Source organism: Chaetura pelagica, unplaced genomic scaffold (genome assembly GCF_000747805.2).
Source record: "Chaetura pelagica isolate M959 unplaced genomic scaffold, ChaPel_1.0 scaffold10, whole genome shotgun sequence".
Taxonomy (NCBI): domain Eukaryota; kingdom Metazoa; phylum Chordata; class Aves; order Apodiformes; family Apodidae; genus Chaetura; species Chaetura pelagica.
The window spans coordinates 7780401-7792765 of NW_009952263.1; positions in this window are offsets into that span (position 1 = coordinate 7780401).

Here is a 12365-nt window from a genome sequence, read left to right on the forward strand (position 1 = left end):
AAAGAGTGGGTAGGTATCTTTCTCAGAAAATATGTTTAAAATACAGCAATTTTGCAGTACAGATGTGGTATAATAAACTGAAAATTCCTCAGCATTTTGTTTTAGCCATTATATCTACTGTAGAAAACTGTACTAATAAAAACATTCCTATTAATCTGAATTTGAGATATTTCATACAATGTATATTACCTTTTTGCTGCCTGCAACCTTCTGCCAGGTTTTTTTTCCCCTTTTTTTTAGGAGGTGCTTTGAGAGGAGTATACCATGAGAACAATACACAGCTGCTGCTGTATAGAGATATCTAATTGTCAATATTGTGGAATTTCTACAGCTTATTACTTGCATTCAGTCTAATTCTGGGCAAATTGCCAGTCACTTCAGGGACATTCAAGTGAGCCATATTACACGTGGTACTGCATCACAGCTTTAAGATACCCGGCTGTTTTGCCTCTGGCCAGGGAATGTTTGTACCAATGTTACTGAGTGAAGGGGGGTAACTACAAATAAAATAAAATTTGTATTTTTTCAAGTGGGCTGCATTTCAAGCCCAGATGTTAGTAATGAAAGATCCAATTTAAGGATTTAAATTACAAATAAATAAAGTATGAAACAGATGTGATTTTTAAGGAAGTTCAAATTATCCAGGAAGAAAAATATCTCTGTGCATGACAAAGTAATAGGGATTGTCTTGAGAGTCTGTTGAAAACAATCTGCTGTGCTAGATACACCCTTAGGACAGGATTGGTTTGGAATGGGAAGGACTGGTGGAGCTTGTCATTAAACAAAAATTGTGTTTAATAAAACTTTATAACCGTGATTAATCCTATGAGGCCCTAAAGGAGTTTGCAGTTCCTGATAAACACATTTTCCTTGTTTGCAATGGTAATGATATTTTGAAGTGAATGGAATCTGAACAAAAAACTCTAAGGGTAAAAAAAGAGTTGTCAGGTACCACCTATGAAGAAATTACAATGGCACAAAAGAAAGAAGGGCCACCCACAAGGGAAACCTCAGATTATATGCTTGAAAGAAGGGAGAAAAAGGGGTAGGTCATCACAGGTCTCTCTTTACAGTAGTTTGATCTCCACAGAATTGCCTATAAAAACCACAGAAATTATTCAAGGCCAGCTAGCATTTGAAGATTAGAATCCCACATGTTCGATGCAGGTGCTCACTAGCAAATGCATAAAGGACTGGAGCTACAGCAGTGATTTTAGGCAACGTGTACACAGAGAACAGGGAACAGCGCTTAGCACGGATGCTTTGCTGACCAGCACTAAGTCAGTCCCAGGGCTGCGTGTTTGAAAAGCCACATTTTGCAAGGAGAGCAGGTAAGCAGTAGCTATTGATGGAGATGATGATTAAGGATCTAATTCCACAAGGTTTGAAGAACACACCTGCTTTAGGCAGTGAGGGACATACACCTCCTCATGCACTGCCTGGACTTTGCCTGAGGAGGAGTCCATGTGTTCTTCAGCATCAGAAAAATAATTTTAAGGGTTCTGCAAGATATTAAGAAAGCTGTGTGCCCAAATGGGAAGTAGAAGGATTGCATAGCACATTATAGAATTTTCCAACATTTGCTATTTCCCTGAAACAGAGTGGGATAGAATGCTTATGCAATGGGGTGGAAGAAAACTAGGTCAGAAGAGCTGGAACAATGATGTGCTAAACATTACCTACCTTTTACCTGATTTTATCTTTACAGGCCACCTGTAGTAAATAAGAGGACTTGTTTTTACTGTGTGTACTTCTTATCAATTCCATATATGCTTCTTACTAGCATTAGAATGTAGGATTCCATCCCCCTTGTAGGATAAAAAACAAAACTAACCAAAAAATCCAACAAAAACCAAAAAGCTTTAACTGGTGTGAATACCTTAGCACTTCCCAGAACTGTCAGAAACCCTTTCTGTTTGTTTTGATTTGGGGCAAAGTCACATTTAGAAGTACTGCCTTCAGCTGGGAAGGGTTTGTTTGTTGTTTGTTTGGGTTTTTTTCAATGGGAGAGAACTAAGATTTTAAAGACATGGTAAAACCAAAGGTTTTTTAATTAGCCTTTTTATTGAAATTATCTTTACTTTTATTTTAAGGGGTTTATTTTTCCTTGAGACCTTTTGAGTCTGGTTTCCTTTCCTGAATATATCTGAGTTTAATATCGAAAGGTAGAGTACAGCACAGCTCTGCTACCTCCTAGCTCTTTGTGATGAATTTTTCATTTCCTACAGCATTCACAATTTCTTGCTGTAATTTCATATAGCCTGTATAGCACTGTATATATCTGGACCATAAACAGAGACAAAATCAGGTTGAGTCTTTATGAAAATATGTCCTATTAAAGTGTAAATTTCCTTGCACCACCATATCACACACAGCTTTCACAGGAAAAGAAAAGAGTGACAATCTGGCATCAGCATGTGGGTGGCTCCAATGGACCAAAATGCTTTTACAATCTCCAGTTTCTATGATTCCATAAAGATAAGGTGCTTCAAGGCAAAACAAGGAAGACTGTTTTTTCAGTCAATCTCCAAATATTTCAGGGACTTCTGTTACCCAGCATAACATACAACATGAAAAGTAAAACATTGTAAGGTGAAAAGAAAACATAGAGCATTAAAGTTGTAGCACAATTGTTATTTTCCAGATTAGCAAGCAAATATCTGTTTGAGGTAATGCTGGGACACATTGTACAGATATGTTGATCTCTACACTCTCCATGGAGAGAAAGCTTTTGTTTGTGAAGCACAGAAGCGCACACACAGAGAAAAAGAAACACAACAGATTTGTATTCCATTCTGGCACAGTGTCCTCATTAACTTGCAGTGGGAATGAAGGACCCTCAGTACTTTTAAAGATGCTCGTGATCTTGCAGGTTTTATTTCTGTGAACCATATGTATCCTTTGCTAATTTGCACAAGGAAGCCTAATATAAATATAAGTATAAATATAAATATATAAATGTGGTAGCATCTGCCCTATCAAAACCTATTAGTTAATGCTTCCCCTTCAGCAGAGCGCTATTAGAAAGACATTATGGTCCTGAAGAAGTCACAGCTTTAAGGTGGCATTTATGTCCTTCTGGGATTGATTGGAACCATGGCCCAGAGAGAACTTGGGGTATGCTCTAAGATGATTATATTTTTGAACATCATGTATTTATTTGGCCTCCAATATTTGGTCTTGGGGTTGGTGCTTTTTAGGTTATACTAGCTTTAATTCTAATTTTCTTGAAGTGGCTGGTGCTGAATTGTATTTTTTCCTCTTTCAGATTCTAAAGTAATCATTTGAGGATTTATCTTCCAGTTAAATAAATTCCATACTGACAGCATTACTTTACAATAGGAGAACAAGGAGAATAACAATTTATCATTTTTTATATGGCTGTGTGCAGAACAGTGGCTCTGTTTTCTGTATTATTATTACAGCAGCAATTAAAAGTGCCAGGCAGGGACCAGTCCCCACTGCATTATGTGCTATTTAAACATAAAGTTCAGCCTCCCTAATAAGTTTAAAGTCTCTCTTGCGCAGTGCCAGACTTTCTTGACCTAACAAACACACTGGCTTCTTGTAGCATCATCTCCAAAGGGTGGCCTGAGGATGCCCTCAATACCAAGCTTGGCTGCCATGAAGACCCAGAGTCTGTAAACACAGCCTGTGCCTGGGCTCTGGGGTAGGCAGGAGCCTCCCAGCCCGGCCATATCTGACAGAGGATTGTCTACCTCTAGATATAACTCAGCCATGGGGAAAGATGGTGCTCCTTCCAGTACGTTATAATCCTTATCCAAGGACCTCGTCACGCAGCTTAACATACCATTTTCTATGGTCTTTTAAGTACAAGTGCACATCTGCAGAGATATTTCTAAAGCTATATGTAAAGTTTAATGTATAGTGCATAAATAACAGATGCACAAGTGCATTTTGAGATGAAGAAATTCTGTGAACATATTCGTAATTAGAGATTATAACACATTGCAGACTTCAGGAAAGATATTTTCTATGAGGAATTATAGGCATCAATGCACCGCAGAGTGAGGGGCTGGATTTAGATCATGAATCTCTTTTTCCAATTTATAAAGCTGCCAAAGTTGATACAGGGGTAGGTAAATTAATTGATAGGCCTTGTGCTATAAAGGTGTAGGCTTAAAATGTAAGCCTGAATATGCCACACATCCTGGCGAGCCCGAGCAATGTGAGACTCCGTATGGGTTAGCCTAACACAGAGATAAGAGGAGTCCTCTGAGTCAGACCATTTTGCTTGTGGGCTTTATAGACTTCTCCATGGTGGATTTATTCCCCCCATAGCACAGCACCTGCCCACTGCTGGGTGCCTGAGCCCAACAGGTTCGGGCAACAAGCCCAGCTTTGGGACCCAATCTAAAGTCTCTGTGCCTATGGCTGTGGCACAAGGAGGTACCAGCCCTCTCAGAGCTTGTTTTGGATTATTCGCACTCAATGCTGTTGCACCACCTGGACTTGCCTTGACACTCCCTTTGCATTGAACACTCCCTGGCTTGAACACAAACCCATGTGCTGCAGGACAGGACAGTGTGGGAGGGCTTGCACACTTCTTGCAAGACCACACCTGATCTCTGGGTTAAAAGACCACTTTGGTTTCCAACGACCTCAACCTGACAGCTTTCATGAGCACTAAATCCGCTTTTATAAAATGGAACCCCTCAATGGAATTAAAGCCCTGTAAGATGGTTGTCTGTTATTTATTCTATATTTAATAATCCTTTTCTATGACACATATTGGAGATACAGGAGATGCTCTCATAAACTTCTTAAGATAAACCCATTTCTTACCCAGGAGGTTCCACCTGACATAAGCCATTACTGAAGATTGACAGGGAAGCGTACTGGTAGTCAAGACATGCTATAAGACAAGCAGACAATACTTAAATGATTTATTTGTGGTAAGGCATTTGAGGAGCTGTTTGGCCTCTGCAGAAAGGAGTTAATAGCGATACTGTACTTCCAAACTGAGGTAATATTTTGGGGAATGAATCAAAATACATAACTTGCCAATTTATTACATACAGTAGTAATCAAGACATTGGTGGCTTTTTCCACACCTATTAGCCAGATATCACTGGTTTCAAACTAGCAAGCAGGAACAGATAAGGAACATGAAGTGCCCTTGGGAACCCTTCTCTCCCAGGAAGAAGACAGGAGGTATTTCAATCACCCAGTGTTCAGCTGGAGGCTGACAGCAGATCATGTTGAATCAGTTTCAAAGTTCAACACAAACTCAATAGAAGTATATGGGCAAGTAGGGGAATCCTCCCAGGAGTCCAGAATGCAAGAAATACAAACCTAAGTCAATGCACGCCTGAAAAGCAATGCTGCCTACTTGGGAAACCAGGAAGAAACACCGAGCTCTCTTCTACAGCAGAAGAAAAATACCATGTATTAACTCCCCTAAACAGAGGAAGCATTTGTCTCCCAGAGCTGCTGGTTTAGTGGAGGGAAGGTATTTGGTTCTAGGTCTTTACCTGACTAGGTCATAAATCACAACGCAAAAGATCCCACCAGCAACCTTCTGGAGTGGGTGAGAACTAGCTGAGGGCATGGAAAACTCTTTCCACCATATGTGAAAGATGGAAGGGTTGATATCACAATTTTATTTTATTTTTTTTCTGAGTTTGAAGTGGCTAAATAAACATGAAACAGCAATAGACAGACAAAAATTAACATTTAGTATCATGTTGATTTTTTGATGCCTATAAATGACTCTACTTTCCCTCAAATATTAAAAAAAAAATATTTACTGAGAGGATAAATCTGTAATTTTTTCAGATCAAATAATTTTTCCAAGCTATAGTTATGAATGGAGAAGAGAAAGGCTGTGGAAAGGTGCATGAGCCAAGCTGTGTAGCACAGGCTGCTTGCAGATATAATTGTGCTTAACTGCTGCCTCTCTTTATGTCTGCTAGATTTAAACCTCCTTACACCACCAACTGATCCAAGTCCAGCAAAGCCCATCAATATGTGCTGAGCTCTAACTCACTCAGATTACTCACATGCTTAAAGAAAATCATGTGCTCATGTGTTTTGCTGGGCTTCTCACAGCAGAACCAGAAGCAATTTAGGAATGTTTTCACTCTTGAATAAAATTAAGAATTGGGAGCAGTCAGCAGAGGCTTTTTCTACAAAACCTCTATTCCTTTGTGTCTCTGCAACTTGACATTCTGCTGTTTCTTCCATTTGCATCTTGTTAATGCTGGGCAGGTGTTTTCCAGTGCTGGATTTTCCATTAGCAGGATGTCAGAGGGACACACACAGGACAGTGGGATTCTTGGAAGCTGCTAGAGACTGGCAGCATCTCTGAAGCTGCATGAGAAACAGCATGATGTCAAAATTTACTCTTCAAAATGTTTTAAGGTTCAGATGTTGCATCACGTATTTGGCTAAATTAAATTTCCCGGCAACTGTTTCCTTAAGCAAACATTTGTTTTCAAACCAATCCCTGTTTTGTTTGTTGTTTTTTTTAATTTCCCCCCCCCTCAATGTAATATCTGAATCAGCAGATTTTAAATACTCAATATATCTTTAAATGCCAATGCACAACAAGTATAGCAGGTGTTTAATTGTGGTTTAAAGATCCACATTTTTCACATTTTACAATCACAATTAAAATTAAGCAATAACACCAAAGGAGTTCCGGTATGCAGCAATAATACTTACCCATATAGTGAAATTGATAAGGATCCAGATATAATGGTGCCCATTGTAGTAACCCTGTGGTGACTGATTGCTATTCTGCTGTTAGCAAACAACCAAGAAATACTTTATTTTTTTCAGAATTATCAATTTGTTTCTAGGGTATGAGAACAATGAAAACCTTAAGGGAGATTGCAATAGTTAGTGAGGTATTAAAACAGTTCTATAACTAATAAAAACACTAAATCAAGTTAGATATGCAGCAGTGTGTCATTTCTGTTTTAATAAAAAAGTACATTATTCTCTTCTCAAAATTACAAAATTTTATTTTTTTTAGTCATTGCCAACATAATCTGAAAGTTTAAAAAAAGTCATAAATCTACAGTTTCTGGAACTGTCACTTATGTGGTTTTCTGCTCTTTAAAAAAGGCAGAGTATAGCACATGTATTCATAAAACAATCTTTTTTAAAACTTATTTGCATCATTGCTTAGATTTTTTTTAAGGAGAGAGCCTGGGGAATTTCAGATAAAAAAATGTTTGAGTTTCATAATGTCTCCATACATGAGTGAGCTATGAAACACATTCATAGGAGCTATAGCTTGTACACATATTGTACTTAGTGGTAAAATAAATGTAATGGTTTCATACTGCAGCACAGATTCTGTGATATGGAAAAACCTACAGACAAACTGAGCTTTTCTACTGTGGAGACTTAAGTAACAAAATTCACTGTTCAAAGAATGACTGATGGTATCATCACAAATTAATGTGTAAAAGATCATACTCCTGAGCTTCCAAAAAAAGCACAGCAAGAGATGGGTGATTGTCACATGGCTGGGAATGATATTTCTATAATTCGGGTGATCTGAAATTCATTGCTTATTAATATCTAATAACTCTACAACTCAGTCCCATAGTTCTTCCCATAGAGGTCCATAACACATATATACACGTAGAAAAAAACCTCAAATATAACTAGGAATGATGGTAAATAACACTAGGTATTTAGTGTTGTGCTGGTCAGAAGAGCTAGACGGAAGTGGGAGGTGGTCACTCACTCTATTAAAGGAAAATTAGAGACTTCTTGAGAATGGCACTCCTTCCAGCCATGCTGAAACAAGCACACTACAACACTGTAAGCTTTTCCACTCTGTCAACTGTACCATCAATAATATTAACATTTTTGTGCTACTAGAAAAAAATGTAGTTTTGTGAGAAACTAAACCTTTATGGAACTATAGTGCTCAGTATTCCCTTTCTTCCTGGAACCAGAAGTCTCACCTCAAGTCTACTGAACATACAGGGACAGTACTACTAAATAGTATATAAAAGGAGGATCTGGACCTCCTCAGCCAGAGTATGGATGGTCAGACAAATTTATCTTCCATCAAGCTGGGTCAAAATGCATCTGTTTTGTTTTATAAAAAAGTAAGGGAATCTGGCTGGCAGAAGCATTCTTATACTGCTAAAAGCATGTTTCTGTTGACTTAGTTCAAGTCCAGCCTGCCCTCCACAGCTCCCAACTCCATGGATTTGGGCTTTGTGAACATTCCTGAGATGCGAACATTTCATCCAAATAAAGAAGATGTTTACATTTCCAAAGCTCTCATTGAATTGAAACACGGTTTCTTGCCCAGGTCTCGCAGATTAGCCAGCTCCCAAATTAAAGCATCGGCGAGAAGCTAATGCAGCTTAATTCCCATTCAAAGAAAACCAGCCATTTCTAAATCTGTTCCTTTTCCTGTAGATGTACCATCTGGACGAGGTCATGCAGGAGAACAGAGAAAGAATGGGAATGAACAGGATGCAAAAAGGCTGCCATGCAATAAGACTGCATCTAGGTGAGAATATAAACTAAGGAAGTGGTGAGGTACAAAAGCAATGAGTGGGTGGGGAAGAGTTCTCTGCTGATGGCTGGCTGACGGATGGCCGTAGTATAAATACATTGTAATTAAGAGACAGTTCCCATCATAAAAAGTTTACAGTCTAAATAATTCAAGCACACAAAGAACTGAAGAAAGAAATATGCATTTTATGGATGGGAAACCAAGGTACTTTGCTAACACTGAGCTCTGTCCTTCTCATCTGACCCGCTGAGCCTTTTCTTACAAATGCATTTTTGATGCGCTTAACAAAATGTATTCACTTCATGCAGTTGGCAGACTTAGTTGTTGCATCAAAAATAGTTAATGGCAAGTATCAGCATTTTTATATTTCTTTCCTTGTGCAAGTATTTAATAAGAGGGAAATAGCAAACAACAGCTGTGTAAAAGGAAAGAGCAGTACAAATGAATGCTCATCCTGCATGATGGGGAATGATATAAGCCTAAAATTCAGAATGGGAACTTCCCCCAGATTGCAACTAGATGCTTTTTTGTTTGCCACACACAAAGTGGGTCAGAAGAAACCTGATGGGTATATTTCTTTGCAGGTAAACTGAGCATATATGGTATCATGTAAGGAAATTACAAGTCTACCTGTAAGTAGCAAAGATGAGAAAGATCTCCAAAATTGAGGCATCTAAGCAAAACAGGAAAACCAAACAAAACCCATCTTGACAAACAAAAGCAGAAGGCCTGCATGCAGGAGAGCACGCTGAGAATTACTCCAGCTCAACTGGAATCAAACTGCCCCTGACATCTGTGAAGCCAAGGGCTTTTACCCTGCTGGGAAGGTCTGACTTGCATTGCCTTTGCCTTTGCTGGCAATATTGAGCTTCATTTTAGAAGAGTTGTGAATAAAGAGGTTTTTGTTTGTGTGTGGTTGGTTTTTTTTTTTTCTCTCTAGGCTTCCTTGATCCGATCATGACGCAAAAAAACTAATTACAGCAATTAATACAGAATTAGAATAGTTTCATGCTAACTCTGTGAGTAGCTTTCTAGCAGCAGATTGCCTAGAGATACAGGGTTTGAAGCAAACTCTAAAGCTCTTATTTTCCTGATTACAGCTGTTGAAAAACTAACATGTTGGTCCTCAGAATGAAGAGGGAAAGCTGACTATGAAGCCCTTATGAGTATATTATTGTGCAAAGTGCAGCAATACATTAATATAGACAGAGGCTTATAAAGGAACTAAGAAATGCGCTCAGAAGTCAAATCCTGTTGCATTATCAGGCTCTTCATTACTTTTATGTGCTGGAAAATTATGCCTACCTGGTTATTTCCCTTTAATGTCACCAGAATCAAAATGGGAAAACAAAACTGGGAGATGTAAAGGGAAGGAGTCAGCTGCAAATGTTCTTCAGTGATTTTAAACAATATTAGGCAAAATCTAACAAATTAGTGCAGAGAATGTAGCACATGGTAATAGCATGACCTCAAATGGCTTGCTCTCCTTTTGCACTTTAACATCTAGATCTACACAGGAATTAGCATATACACTCTGGACAGACATTACTCATGGTTATTTTTGTATAGCACCAAAAATGAAAAATAGCAAGATAAAGAAAATGTAAACACTTGCCAGTGTATTGTTTGCTGGCAATAGCAAACAAACTGAAGACAGAACAGTCATGCTTCATCTAACAAGCATCACTGCTAGCCAAATGCAGGCTTACAATTGTTTGGATGAAAAAGAGACTACCATCCATTCACCTCTGTATTAAGGATTTGATGAACTGTGCTGCAGCAAGCTAGGAATCAATCTTTTGGAAAGAACTGATATGAACACTTACTATGGAATGTGGCAAAGTGTATGAACTTCGTACATGCAGTTTACAAGAGCAAATAAGTATAAACATCACAGACTGCATGGTTCATACTGACAGGGACCAAAAAAAAATCCCAAACAACTTCATCACTAGGAACCATATGTGACCCCTAAAAGACAGCAGCTTCAGTTCTGTTCTCCTTTTTCATTGCTTCAAGAGACTGAAGAGACTGTAACCAGATTCACTTGCCTGGTAGCTTGATTCCTTCCTCTGACCCCTCAGCACAGAGTTGTTTCCATCTACAGCCCCTCCACAACCTCTGGATGAAGTTGAGCAGATCGATGTGATGGCCATGATTCCCAGCTGTGTAGTGCCTCCCAGGCCATCAGGAAATCTCTGGTGGCAATCTTCCTCTGCTGGATCAAGGAAAATGCAGAGATCTGAATGGACTTGCACCAACTTCCTCCAGTTAGTGCAGTTTGAAAATACTATGCCAAAGTAACTCATGTTCCCTGGTGGTATGCAGAAAGCATGAAGCTCCTTGCTACAGGTGATAGGATTTGGGGGCACATTGTAAGGAGAAAAATAGGGAGAAGAAGAAGCAATAGTTACAATATTCTGCCCTCTGTTGTGGCAATGTAATTATTTGGAACAGAAAGTAAAGCTGAACCATGAGCTATACTGAACTATTGCAGAACTACAGCAAGTTCAGATTCAGAGTGAAATTCCAATACATATTCAAAGCACTCTACATGTATAGTTTGTAAGAAAATCCTCAAAGTAAGGTGAAAAACCCTGTAGCTTACAGTAACACAACCTGTTTAAGGAACAGATGTGTCCACAGGAAAAAAAAAAAAAAGTCTGGATATGCAGCCAGAAAATGTATGATAGTAAGAAGCCTTCTTAAGCAAATAACTATTAATGGAACAAAACCGTTAAAATAATTCCTTTTTCATGCACAAAGGTTATGGATTTAATAGATTTTTACTGTATTAGCACAGAAATGCACGTTCATTTTCTGTAGCTAATCTTGAAGGAATACATATTACATACTGTATTTTTCTGCTGTATTAATGAACATTACAACTAAGACAGTATTATACTCATTATGAACCTAATAACTAACACATGATCACAAAGCACTTTTCTACAGAGATGTGAAATGAATAGAAGCTCTGTTTGAATTATTATTGAAAAGAATCTTGCTTACTAAGAAAAGGGAACCTTGAATATTTTTGTTTTATTTTATATTGCTTAGAGCATACCTAATGTCCAGTATCCATAGTGTTAGCCAGATCTGCAGAATCAGGGATTAAGTATTAAGATTAGAAGGTCATCAACGTATTTTCCATTAAAAAAAAAAAAAAAAGTATGTATAAGAAAACTGGTGAGGTCCATGATATGGCCCCAGGATTGAATTTTATTCCATAGACTTATTATGAATACTAATAGAGTAAATGAGTGTTTGCTGGATTTGAAGCAGATCTACATGCTTTCTGATAATTTAAATGTTAAGACACTGAAATAATGTCTTTGAGATTAATTGGCCAACACATATGTTCTCAAAGGCCACATTTATGTGCAGTCAGCAGTTTGGGGACTAGATCAATATGATCATGGTTCCTAGAGCTTGTTCTGTACTATATCTGATAAGGTTGGACAGATTCAGCATGAGTCTACACCTGCACTCTCTTCAGAGCACACACAGAGCAGTAGCTTCAAGAGGGTTGACCTGCTGACCAGACGATTATGTCTTTGTTGGTCAGATGAAATGCTTTGCAGTCACCATGCTCCACTTAAATGTCCCACTTTGCATGTTCCCAGTCCTCATGGCACTTGTTCACCACTCCTATCTTAAATAGTCGTTGTCATCTCCTTCCTACTTCTGGTATCTCATTGTCAATTCTACCTTTTCTTTTTGCTCCTCCCTCTCTTTTTCTATTAAAAAGACATATCTATGATATATATATGCAGCCTCTGAATAGCATCAGTGGCTGTTGGTGACCTTGTGTTGACAGCGACATTCACAGTTTTGCTCATTTTCCCACCTG